Source organism: Anolis carolinensis, unplaced genomic scaffold (genome assembly GCF_035594765.1).
Source record: "Anolis carolinensis isolate JA03-04 unplaced genomic scaffold, rAnoCar3.1.pri scaffold_13, whole genome shotgun sequence".
Classification (NCBI taxonomy): Eukaryota; Metazoa; Chordata; class Lepidosauria; order Squamata; family Dactyloidae; genus Anolis; species Anolis carolinensis.
In genome coordinates, this window is record NW_026943824.1 from 17234339 (window position 1) to 17248507 (window position 14169).

The window sequence follows — 14169 nt, forward strand, 5'->3', positions numbered from 1 at the left end:
TCTGCGCACACCGCCGACGGCCTCGTCATGTCCAGAGGCGCACCTGGAAGATGGAAGGATGCCCGGAGTCGGAGTAAACAACACAAGAAAGAAGGCGAGGTGACACAGGCTTTTCGACAACCCGATGCTGATCCTTGAGAGAGCTCAGCAATGGCCCTCTCCTCCTTGCTCCTTCCTTCCTTCCACCTTCCTTTTCTTTCTTCTCCTCCTTTGCAGCTCTCCGTCTCCTTGGCACATCAGAGCATCCGCTGCTCAAAGGAAATCCTCGTGGAAAAGGCCACGGATCCCGGCCGGAGCGAACGAACGAACGAATGGATAAATAATAATAATAAGCAAATGAACGAGGATGCTCTTATCCGCACAATGCAGAGGCTCTCGTTCTCGCCGCCTGCCTCCAAACACACTCACACGCATCCATCCAATCCACACACGCTTGCTGCCTTGTACACTCACGCACCCTCAAGTGTCGTAGCGCCAAGCCAGTTAAAGAGACACGGCCATTATTATCAATAATGCATGACTGCAGGCCAACGAGTCCCGTACCGCCTCGCCTCCTCCTAAAGAGATTACAACCACCCAGTATGGATAAACAAACACCAGGACCTGCTCGTTCCCCGCTCTTGCTTTGTTATTATTATTGTTATTGTTTGGTGAGGGATTATTATGATTTCTGAGCCGAGATGCTCACACACGTTTATACATACATCCGCACAGCCTGCCGAGATGAATTGCATTAGGGCAATAAGCAAGCTACAGCAGGAGGGAGAGGGAAACGCAGTAAGGATGATGGATGGAGGATTAGTGTGTATGGTTTATAATAGGGCTGTCAAGAGGCTATTTATAGCCCAATCAACAAGCGGGGCTCAGCCTGGACTTAAACCAATTGGCATTCCGATCCTAAGGCTTCCGAGGCCGAGGTGCTCCTTCCCGGCAGCTTTTCTTGTTTTGTCTTTCAAGAACAGCCTTAAAAACACTATAAGTAAATAAATGAAAACTACTTTACTGCTTTACTTCAGCAAAACATAAAAAACAGCACACTCAGTGGGATATTGCAAAAGGAAGCAAGGAAGTCTTAGGGTAAACACAGTTCTTAGTCTCGGATAAATTCCCAAATCAAATAGCAGTCTTAGTTCAGGCAAAGAAACAGCAATAAATCCCAGGAGCAGTTTCTCAGATGCAGACTTGAAGCAGGCACAAGGGGAGCGAAGGCTTAGGCATTAGAGTCAGTTCGTTACCAGCAAGAGCTGGCTGCACCTGCTTCTGCTTTATAGCCCTGAGTCCTCTCCCAGTCTCCTCCTCAGATTCCAACTCACCCTCAGATTCAAATAGCAGTCTTACTTCAGACAAAGAAACAGCAATAAATCCTTAGGAGCAGTTTCCCAGATGCAGACTCGAAGCAGGCACAAGGGGAGGGAAGGCTTAGGCATTAGAGTCAGTTTGTTACCAGCAAGAGCTGGCTGCATCTTCTTCTGCTTTATAGCCCTGAGTCCCCTCCCAGTCTCTTCCTCAGATTCCAACTCGCCCTCAGATTCAAATAGCAGTCTTACTTCAGACAAAGAAACAGCAATAAATCCTTAGGAGCAGTTTCCCAGATGCAGACTCGAAGCAGGCACAAGGGGAGTGAAGACTCAGTTTGTTACCAGCAAGAGCTGGCTGCACCTGCTTCTGCTTTATAGCCCCGAGTCCCCTCCCAGTCTCCTCCTCAGATTCCAACTCACCCTCATTCAAATAGCAATCTTACTTCAGACAAAGAAACAGCAATAAATCCTTAGAAGCAGTTTCCCAGATGCAGACTTGAAGCAGGCACAAGGGGAGGGAAGGCTTAGGCATTAGAGTCAGTTTGTTACCAGCAAGAGATGGTTGAATCTGCTTCTGCTTTATAGCCCCGAGTCCCCTCACAGCTGCGAGGGCAGTTCCTAATTACTCAGCTGCATTTCTGGCAGCTATTCTAGCAAAACAACGTCTCTGCTCTGTTTCCTGAAATGTGGGTACTTGCAAAATCTCCTCCTCAGATTCCAACTCACCCTCAGATTCATGAACACTTTCCTGTTCCCCTTCCTCTTCTGAAGAAGAGGAATCCCTAACACAGCTATAAAAGCCAGAGCAATTGAGTTTCTTAAGGGTCTGTCTACATCATGGCATTAGCTGCCATTGGCTGCTGTTGTTGCACCTCAGCACTGGTTCACCTTGCTCTTAACACACACTCCACCACAGCAGACTTGTTTTTTTTCAGTTTATTGATAAAAGACAGCAAAAATCTCAATAAAAAGCAGCAAAGAAAGCAGTAACTCAATTGCAACAGCAATCTGCAGAATATAGTTCAAAGTCTCTGTAGAAAATAGTTCAAAGGCTCTAATATAGCAAATCAGTCCTGAAAAACAAGGTAGCGTGAACTCCAAAATACAACCCAAACACAGAATCTAGATATGAACAAGAGCAGGAATCTTTTTCCATGAGCAGAGACAAGGCAGGAATTAAGCTTACAAAATCAACATTGCTTTGTCTGAAATCTTTCCCTATTTAACCATGCTTACAAGCTAAGAAAGCATTCATCTGACCTTGGGTTCCTAGCTATTCTCACAGAACGCCTGGGACAATGAACTCTTAACCTTGTGTCTCAATCTAAGGAAGACTCCTCTGACTCGCTGCCAGAGCCACCTGGACTTTGTTGATGTTCTAAATCTTGTGAAGGGTCACCCTTATCACTAACTCCAGCTTCCCTGCTAGTCTGCAGCCTCTCTGACAATTCAGAGCCTTCGACATTTTCTTGGTCGACCTGTATAAACCCAAATCCCTCTTCATCATCAGACTGAACCACAATAGCTGTTTATTTTCCAAGCCCAATTCAAGTTGCAGGTTATCACCTACAAAGCCCTACACGGTTTGGGAGAGAAATTTCAAGCATAATCAGTATTTCACAAGAACATGTGGGTCACATTATTGTTTTGCTTGGCTATCGGAAGATCTGTGCAGGATGGGTCCTGTGGGACGCCGGTTGCGGAAACAGAGTGTCGACTTCTTCCGTGACAGCTTCATCGTTGGCACAAATGTATCCAATTATCTGGTGATGATGTGGAAAGTGAATAGTGGTCGTTAAAGAGCACATTCTAAGGATTATTTCTGTGTTTGATTCATTAAAATATTCTCATCAAACCCAAGTAACGAAGGTGGAGGCATTGCTTTTCATTCAGCCCTCGTAAATGTAGGGAATCTGTGTCCATTTTGCAGAGGAACACATGGCTGGGCGAACTGAAATCCATGCCTTTGTTGGGTATTTCAGGAGAGCGCAGACATGCGAATACTAGCGCCTTCCTGGCTGTCAATCCTGCAAGTCGTGATTTTCGACCATTCTGTCGTGCTATTTTGGAAACCTGGCAACACTTCCAGCAGGGGACACACCAAAACAAAACCAAAAAAAATTGTGAAAGTGCCAAAAAAATATCAGAAGGGAGATTCAGCATGCTCAGTGGGCATTATCCAAATGCAATTGTGATTTACCTGTATGATAAAGTTCTCTGTGTATATAATAAGAGATTTGCATGGGGCATTTATCTTATTTTCTTCTGTGGTGATTTGGACACTTTCTCTGTTCGAATCACAGCTTGAACATGTAAAAGATGTCTGAATATCATGGTGGAAGCACATGCATCCTATTTTTTTAATTGAGAAATACTGCAAGTCGCTTCTGGTGTGAGAGAATTGGCCGTCTGCAGAGATGTTGTCCATGGGACACCCGGATGTGTTATCATCCTGCTGGGAGGCTTCTCTCATGTTCCCGCAAGCTAGAGCTGACAGATGGGAGCTCACCCCGTCTCGCAGATTTGAACCGCCAACCTTCAGGTCAGCAACCCAACCTTCAGGTCAGCAGTTCAGCTGGAACAAGGGTTTAACCCATAGTCCAGAAAGGTACGTAGAAGTGGTGATTCATCAGGGATCTAGTCCCAGAACACAGAATCTGTCCCTCGTAAACAGGGCCAAATATGTTGTAGGTTGTAGATCAATGATGGGCAACCTTTTGGGCTTGGTGTGTCAAAATTCACCACAAAACCTAGCATGACTTGGGTGGTGTGTCACTTCGAGAAAAAAACCATAATTTCACAATATGTATAGTTTAAATAACACAAATGTATAATTGTAATATATAACTGTATTTAATAAATCAAAAACTATTTACTACCCTTATTTCCATGTACAACAATCTATGGTACCTCTTGCAGTTTCCACACTGATTTCTCTCTATTCTAGTTTCAATGTAGTCATGAATAATGAATAATATAATAATAATAATAATAATAATAATAGTAATAATAATAGTAATTATATGATAATATACTGCAATAATAATAGAATAATAATATGATAATGTGTGTGTGTGTGTATGTATGTATATGTATATGTGTGTGTGTGTATATGTATGTGTGTGTGTGTGTATATATATATATATATATATATATATATATAAATGTGATGTGCATAATTCCCATGGAGTAAACAACAAAACCACTGGACCAAATTACACCGAATTTGGCCACAAAAGACATGCGGCAGCGTGTCAGCAAAAATGGCTAGGCGTGTCAGTGCTGACACGCGTGTCATAGGTTGGCCATCACTGTTGTAGATATAAATAACTAGAAGCTTTAAATTTTTTTTAATAAGTGTCCCCGGTTTTTTGTGGTAAAATTAGGTGCCTCAGCTTATATTCGGGTCAGCTTATACTCGAGTATATACGGTAGGCATGTCCGATCGATGAAAAAAAGTTTCAATTCTCGTTTCTAAAGTAGGGGGCGCTGGCGCTTCGATATAGAAAGTATTTACGATTTTTTCACCCCAAAATTTCGGATATTTCTGAAAATTCGTAATGATTCTAAATGTTTCTAAAATGGCAGACGCGCATGCGCAATTGCCCAAAAAAAGGAACCCCAGGGGGGGAGACTTTTACAGAGCTCTCCCGCCCTCATTTCTTGAGCTATCCTCATCAAATTTGCAATGCCCTTGCAAGTTGTGCAAAGATACTTTGAAAACTAGAAATTCCCTTGCTATATTTGTAAGCAAGAAGGACACTGGAAATTAAAATTTGGGGGGGGGGGGGGGGAAATTAACAAAACATTAAGTGACAATTAGAGAATGGGCCAACAATGGTTCGAATTACATTGCTGGTTGCGCTGTGAGACAATGTCTCTGAATGCGTATCAAAAAGTGAGAACAATCCAAAATAAATCCGATATACGATTCAAAACGATTTTTTGGACATGTCTAATATACGGTATATTGAACTGTATGGTTTCACACTTAGGTGGCAGGAGAGGTTGTGCAATAGCCATTCGGATGTGGAAGGATGGGTGCTTTGTCATTCTATAGATATAATGTGCATTAGGGGTGGCATTTAATTTCGTTGCACGGTGATGTTCAATGATAATTCTGTGGCACATGCTGCTTCCTTCGCCCCGAAATGCCCCACTTGGGGTGGGCGCAGCACATGAATCCAGGCCACGGCACAGCGGGTGGGAGAAGCCATGTGTCATCTGTCGAGGGGACGCCGGAGACACCAAAATGTACGGCGAGGCGCAAGAGAAGAGGTCCTTCCAGCTGCTGTTGGGACCGGCGGAGAGTCCCCGGGGCTCGGGATGCAGATGAGAAAAGGCCTGGAAGGAAGAGATGGATGGATGGCTGTTTTCTTTGCCCAGGCCTCCTCCTCCTCCTCCTCCTCTTCCTCCTCCTCTTGGATTATTTAAAAGGCAGGTCAGGTTTCTCAATCTGGCAGGCGTGCAAAATACTGAGGGGGCTGGTGGTGGAGGGGAAGGAGGAGGAGGAGGAGGAGAAGACGAGAGCGGCTACGGCTCTCAAAATAGAAACAAGCCCTCCCTCCCTCTTGCACAGTGCTTTTTCTTCCCTCCATCCCTCTCCCGACTTTCCCTTGGCTTCCCGAATTGGGCCCTGTTCCCGTCTCCGGTTTCTCTCAACATGGATCTCCAACATGGATTGGGCATTCTGGACCGGATTGCGTGTGCATGCATATACGAGGGTTGAACGAAAAGTAATGCCTCCACCTTCGTTCCTTGGGTCTGGATAGGAATATTTTAATAAATCAAACGCAGAAATAATCCTTAGAATGTGCTCTTTAGCTACCACTATTCGCTTTTCCACATTATCACCAGACAATTGGATACATTTCTGCCAACAATGAAGCCATCGCGGAAGAAGTCGACACTCTGTTTCCGCAACCGGCGTCTCACAGGACCCATCGTGCACCAATCTTCCGACAGCCAAGCAAAGCAATCATGTGATCCACACGTTCTTGTGAAATGCCGATTATGCTTGAAATTTCTTTCTGAGTGATACGACGATCGTTCTGAATCAATCTGTCAACCTTTTGCTTGTGACACTCAGCGGTTGCTGTCACAGGACGTCCAACTCTTTGTTTGTTACGCAAGTCAGATGTTCCCACTTCAACATCTTTAAACTTACTCGCCCAACGACGCACAGGACTCACATCAACACAATCACCATAAACAGCTTGTATTCTCTGAGAAATCTCCTTTGGGGTGACACCTTCTTGGTCAAGAATTCAACTGCATGTTGCTTAAGTTGCATCTGCGGAGGGTTCCATACTTCACCCTTTAACAACACAACCGTTCAATGCTAATGCTAATCAGGTTCATTACAGTTGTGTTTACGGCTAGTTGCAACAAGTCCTGTTATTATTGTTGTTATTATATATATTGCAAAGGACATCAATTCTGCAATGGAAGATGCACTCGGTAATATCTCCTTTCTGCATCCCTACACCTTTTGCAAAACGCAACCAGGTTCCTTACGGTTGAGTTTACGGCTAGTTGCAACTAGGCCTGTTATTATTATTGTTGTTATTATATATATTGCAAACTATATTTATTCTGCAATGGAAGGTGCACTCAATAGGATCTCCTTTTTGCATCCCTACACTTTTTGCAAAACGCAATCAGATTCCTTACGGTTGAGTTTACGGCTAGTTGCAACTAGGCCTGTTATCATTATTGTTGTTATTATATATATTACAAACTATTATTGTATATAGAATATATATAGAATATATATTACAATATATTATTATTATTGTTGTTGTTGTTATATATCAATTCTGCAATGGAAGATGCACTCAATAGGATCTCCTTTTTGCATCCCTACACTTTTTGCAAAACGCAATCAGATTCCTTACGGTTGAGTTTACGGCTAGTTGCAACTAGGCCTGTTATCGTTATTGTTGTTATTATATATATTACAAACTATTATTGTATATAGAATATATATAGAATATATATTACAATATATTATTATTGTTGTTGTTGTTGTTATATATCAATTCTGCAATGGAAGATGCACTCAATAACATCTCCTTTCTGTATCCCTACACCTTTTGCAAAACGCAACCAGGTTCCTTACGGTTGAGTTTACGGCTAGTTGCAACTAGGCCTGTTATTATTATTGTTGTTATTATATATATTGCAAACTATATTTATTCTGCAATGGAAGGTGCACTCAATAGGATCTCCTTTTTGCATCCCTACACTTTTTGCAAAACGCAATCAGATTCCTTACGGTTGAGTTTACGGCTAGTTGCAACTAGGCCTGTTATCATTATTGTTGTTATTATATATATTACAAACTATTATTGTATATAGAATATATATAGAATATATATTACAATATATTATTATTATTGTTGTTGTTGTTATATATCAATTCTGCAATGGAAGATGCACTCAATAACATCTCCTTTCTGTATCCCTACACCTTTTGCAAAACGCAATCAGATTCCTTATGGTTGAGTTAATGGTTAGTTGCAACTAGGCCTGTTATTATTATTGTTGTTATTATATATATATTGCAAACTACATTGATTCTGCAATGGAAGATGCACTCAATAATATCTCTTTCTGGTCAAATCCACTGCCCTCGGCAGCCGGAAACAAAACAAAATCCCATTTTGCGGCTGTAAAATCTCCCAGCGGGGGGTTCCAACCATCCATCCATCCATCCATCCATCACTGGTTTGGCCAGCACTTGCCCAAGATAGACTGCACTGCAGATGACTCAGGATCCCAGCTGTCGCCACGGCAACCGGCGTCGCCTAGCAATGCCTGCCTCCCGGTAACCATGGTGTCCTAGCGATAGGATGGAGGCATTTCCCCCCCCCTCCTCCTCCCCATAGCTCTGGATGGAGGGTTTAGAGTTATTTTTAGCCTCCCTGCAAATCAATAGACAGCTTGAGGAGGGGATGCTTGGGAGGCGAACGGCAGGCAGCAGCAGTGTGGCTCCGCCTGGCTTTTGTTTGTGTGTTTTGCTTCTATGTTTGTTGTGTTTTGTTTTAATATTTCAGGCCAAGAGGTGGTTTCGGAGGTTCATCCAAAGCGCAACCGGAAGCATCAAGGGAGAAATGGCGACGCGAGCCTTGATACTATATTGGAGGAGGAATCTCAGGGCAAGAGCGCTGCCTTGCTAAATGTGCGCATGCGCAGGTCTCTACATATCTATCCATCCATCAAAACATACATTGATCTAAATCAGGCAATGTGGGCCTTCCAGGTGTTTTGTACTTCAACTTCCACCATTCCTAACAGCCGGGGGAGGGTGGACCAAGGATGATGGGATTTACAGTACTACCCGATTCGGCTCCCACAGACCATTGCGACCCCCACGAATAACGGACCTGGACCATACTTGGCACACAAAACCTCCAAGACACACTTCACATCCTGGTGCAGTTTAGGGAAGGATGGACCAAGGATGATGGGATTTATAGTACCTTCACCTGATTCGTCTCCCACAGACCATTGCGACCCCCACAAATAACGGACCTGAACCATACTTGGCACACAGAACCTCCATGACACTTTTTACATCCTGTTGTAGTTTGGGGAAGGATGGACCATGGATGATGGGATTTACAGTACCTTCACCTGATTCGGCTCCCACAGACCATTGCGACCCCCACAAATAACGGACCTGAACCATACTTGGCACACAGAACCTCCATGACACATTTTACATCCTGTTGTAGTTTGGGGAAGGATGGACCATGGATGATGGGATTTACAGTACCTTCACCTGATTCGGCTCCCACAGACCATTGCGACCCCCACAAATAACGGACCTGAACCATATTTGGCACACAGAACCTCCATGACACATTTTACATCCTGTTGTAGTTTGGGGAAGGATGGACCATGGATGATGGGATTTACAGTACCTTCACCTGATTCGGCTCCCACAGACCATTGCGACCCCCACAAATAACGGACCTGAACCATATTTGGCACACAGAACCTCCATGACACATTTTACATCCTGTTGTAGTTTGGGGAAGGATGGACCATGGATGATGGGATTTACAGTACCTTCACCTGATTCGGCTCCCACAGACCATTGCGACCCCCACAAATAACGGACCTGAACCATAATTGGCACACAGAACCTCCATGACACATTTTACATCCTGTTGTAGTTTGGGGAAGGATGGACCATGGATGATGGGATTTACAGTACCTTCACCTGACTCATCTCCCACAGACCACTGTGACCCCCATGAATAACGGACCTGGACCAGACTTGGCACACAGAACCTCCAAGACACACTTTACATCCTGGTGCAGTTTGGGGAAGGATGGACCAAGGATGATGGGATTTACAGTACCTTCACCCGATTCGGCTCCCACAGACCATTGCGACCCCCACGCGGACCTGAACCATACTTGGCACACAGAAGCTCCATGACACACTTTACATCCTGTTGTAGTTTGGAGGAGGATGGACCATGGATGATGGGATTTATAGTACCTTCACCCAATTCCGCTCCCACAGACCATTGTGACCCCCACGAATGACGGACCTGGACCATACTTGGCACACAGAACCTCCATGACACATTTTACATCCTGGAGCAGTTTAGGGAAGGATGGACCATGGATGATGGGATTTACAGTACCTTCACCTGACTCATCTCCCACAGACCACTGTGACCCCCATGAATAACGGACCTGGACCATACTTGGCACACAGAACCTCCAAGACACACTTTACATCCTGGTGCAGTTTGGGGAAGGATGGACCATGGATAATGGGATTTATAGTACCTTCACCCGATTCGGCTCCCACAGACCATTGCGACCCCCACGAATGACGGACCTGGACCATACTTGGCACACAGAACCTCCATGACACACTTTACATCCTGGTGCAGTTTGGGGAAGGATGGACCATGGATGATGGGATTTATAGTACCTTCACCTGACTCATCTCCCACAGATCATTGCAACCCACACACAGACCTGGACCATACTTGGCACACAGAACCTCCATGACACACTTTACATCCTGGAGCAGTTTGGGGAAGGATGGACCATGGATGATGGGATTTATAGTACCTTCACCCAATTCCGCTCCCACAGACCATTGTGACCCCCACGAATGACGGACCTGAACCATACTTGGCACACAGAACCTCCAAGACACACTTTACATCCTGGTGCAGTTTGGGGAAGGATGGACCATGGATGATGGGATTTACAGTACCTTCACCCGATTCGGCTCCCACAGACCATTGCGACCCCCACGAATGACGGACCTGGACCATACTTGGCACACAGAACCTCCAAGACACACTTTACATCCTGGTGCAGTTTAGGGAAGGATGGACCAAGGATGATGGGATTTACAGTACCTTCACCCGATTTGGCTCCCACAGACCATTGCGACCCCCACGCGGACCTGAACCATACTTGGCACACAGAAGCTCCATGACACACTTTACATCCTGTTGTAGTTTGGAGGAGGATGGACCATGGATGATGGGATTTATAGTACCTTCACCCAATTCCGCTCCCACAGACCATTGTGACCCCCACGAATGACGGACCTGGACCATACTTGGCACACAGAACCTCCATGACACATTTTACATCCTGGAGCAGTTTAGGGAAGGATGGACCATGGATGATGGGATTTACAGTACCTTCACCTGACTCATCTCCCACAGACCACTGTGACCCCCATGAATAACGGACCTGGACCATACTTGGCACACAGAACCTCCATGACACACTTTACATCCTGGTGCAGTTTGGGGAAGGATGGACCATGGATGATGGGATTTATAGTACCTTCACCCAATTCCGCTCCCACAGACCATTGTGACCCCCACGAATGACGGACCTGGACCATACTTGGCACACAGAACCTCCATGACACATTTTACATCCTGGAGCAGTTTAGGGAAGGATGGACCATGGATGATGGGATTTACAGTACCTTCACCTGACTCATCTCCCACAGACCACTGTGACCCCCATGAATAACGGACCTGGACCATACTTGGCACACAGAACCTCCATGACACACTTTACATCCTGGTGCAGTTTGGGGAAGGATGGACCATGGATGATGGGATTTATAGTACCTTCACCTGACTCATCTCCCACAGATCATTGCAACCCACACACAGACCTGGACCATACTTGGCACACAGAACCTCCAAGACACACTTTACATCCTGGTGCAGTTTAGGGAAGGATGGACCAAGGATGATGGGATTTACAGTACCTTCACCCGATTTGGCTCCCACAGACCATTGCGACCCCCACGCGGACCTGAACCATACTTGGCACACAGAAGCTCCATGACACACTTTACACCCTGGTGCAGTTTGGAGGAGGATGGACCATGGATGATGGGATTTATAGTACCTTCACCCAATTCCGCTCCCACAGACCATTGTGACCCCCACGAATGACGGACCTGAACCATACTTGGCACACAGAACCTCCAAGACACACTTTACATCCTGGTGCAGTTTGGGGAAGGATGGACCATGGATGATGGGATTTATAGTACCTTCACCTGATTCGTCTCCCACAGATCATTGCAACCCACACACAGACCTGGACCATACTTGGCACACAGAACCTCCATGACACACTTTACATCCTGGAGCAGTTTGGGGAAGGATGGACCATGGATGATGGGATTTATAGTACCTTCACCCGATTCGGCTCCCACAGGCCACTGCGACCCCCACGAATGACGGACCTGGACCATACTTGGCACACAGAACCTCCATGACACACTTTACATCCTGATGCAGTTTGGGGAAGGATGGACCAAGGATGATGGGATTTACAGTACCTTCACTTAATTCGTCTCCCACAGACCATTACGACCCCCACATGGACCTGGACCATACTTGGCACACAGAACCTCCAAGACACGCTTTACATCCTGGTGCAGTTTAGGGAAGGATGGACCAAGGATGATGGGATTTACAGTACCTTCACCCGATTCGGCTCCCACAGACCATTGGGCCCCCCACAAATGACGGACCTGGACCATACTTGGCACACAGAACCTCCATGACACATTGTCTTGTTTTATTTCTAAGAAGACAAGTTTGTTGATCAAATTCTGCAAAATTAAGTAGTTTGGACAGCCATTTATTAAGAAATGGCCCAATTATTTAAATTCAATTCAGAATGTGGGCCATTTGTCAAACCTTCTGGGCCAGCATTTCCTCCTTTCTTTCCTTCCTTCCTTCCTTCCTTCCTTCCTTCCTTCCTTCCTTCCTTCCTTCTTTCTTTCTTTTTTCCTCTTTCCTTTCCTTTCTTTTTTGCTTACAAAACACATCCTCTCTATATATAGAAAGCCGGCTGGATATAAATAAACCTATATCATAGCTTATGGGATACAGTCTTGCCTCGCGATCAAATGTTGCGCCGGCCTGTCAGAGGCGGTCAACATCAGAAATCGCTGCGACGGAAAGAGACGTGGAAAGCAATGGTGTGTATGTGTGTATTTATACTGTAAAATTAATGCATGTTGACACCGCTTTCACGGCCACAATCCCTGCAATGGGATCCTGGGAGTTGCAGTTTGGTGAGGCACTTAGAGAAGGATAAAAACACCACGGAAAGCAATGGTTATCTGCTTTGAACTGGATTGTATGAATCTACACACTGCCATATAATCCACTTCAAAGCAGATAATCTGTCTTTTGTATGGCAGTATAGAAGGGACCTATATGGTAGACATGTCCAAAAAATCGTTTTGAATCGTATATCGGAATTATTTCGGATTGTTCTCGCTTTTTGATACACATTCCAAGACATTGTCTCACAGCGCAACCAGCAATGTAATTTGAACCATTGTTGGCCCATTCTCTAATTGTCTCTTAATGTTTCGTTAATTCCCCCCCCCCCCAATTTTTTTTAATATAGTTTTAAAAATATTTTTTTTTAATTTTTTTTCTGCAACCTGCCTAGAATGGGAGCTTAGCGCAGCCTAACATGGCTGCCGCTCCCCGGCCAATCAGAAGCTTCCACAATGGACGCAAATGTGGGGGCTAGGGTTGATGAGGATCGCTCAAGAAATGAGGGCGGGAGAGCCCTGTAAAGTCCCCCCCCCAAGTTCCCCCCCTTTTTTTTTTTGCGATTGTGCATGCGTGTCCGCCATTTTAGAAACATTTAGAATCATTACGAAAAACTCTTACGGTTTTATGTAAATACCCAAAAACATTTAACCTACTGATGCCTCAATTAGTGTAATTTTATTGGTATCATCTATTTTTATTTTTGAAATTTACCGCTCTCGGCTTATACTTGAGTCAATGTTTTCCCAGTTTTTTTGAGTAAAATTAGTGCCTCGGTTTATATTTATATACTTGAGTATATATGGTATATATATATATATATATATATATATATATATATACTAGCTGCGCCTGGCCACGTGTTGCTGTGGCGAAGTCTGGTGGTCTGGGAAATAAAGTATTGAGGAATTGGTGGTAGTTAAGGTAAAGGGTAAAGGTTTTCCCCTGACATTAAGTCCAGTCGTGTCTGGCTCTGGGGGCTGGTGCTCATCTCAATTTCTAAGCCGAAGAGCCGGCATTGTCCATAGACTCCTCCAAGGTCATGTGGCCGGCATGACTGCATGAAGCGCCGTTACCTTCCCTTATACCTTCAGGGGATATTATTTTGTAAAGCTTGTGGATATACAATATTTCTGATTGTTTTTTTTTTGTCTGTTGGAGGGAAGTAAAGTCTACACTGCCATATAATCCAGTGCAAATTAGATAATCTGTGGAAGAGGCCTAAGTGAAGCCTAACTCTGCCTGTCCCATGGGCTGAGTCGGTAGCTAGGAGACCA

The 14169-nt window shown here is 44.8% G+C and overlaps 1 protein-coding gene and 1 long non-coding RNA gene across 3 annotated transcripts in view; one reads left to right on the forward strand and one right to left on the reverse strand.

The window, feature by feature from the left end:
- Positions 1–2060, reverse strand: part of fbxl16 (F-box and leucine rich repeat protein 16) — a 62144-nt gene extending 60084 nt beyond the window's left edge. The window contains exon 1 of one of the 2 annotated variants that reach the window (XM_062964351.1): positions 1–2060. This exon is cut by the window's left edge and continues 41 nt beyond it. The gene's annotated coding sequence lies outside the window, so the exon portion shown is untranslated. The other variant, XM_062964350.1, reaches the window with a different exon arrangement.
- Positions 2061–5090: 3030 nt separating this feature from the next.
- LOC134294200 (uncharacterized) lies at positions 5091–12710 on the forward strand. Its single transcript, XR_010001171.1, has 2 exons — positions 5091–8127; positions 8357–12710. It is a non-coding gene; the product is annotated as an uncharacterized LOC134294200 (long non-coding RNA).
- The last annotated feature ends 1459 nt before the right edge of the window (positions 12711–14169 follow it).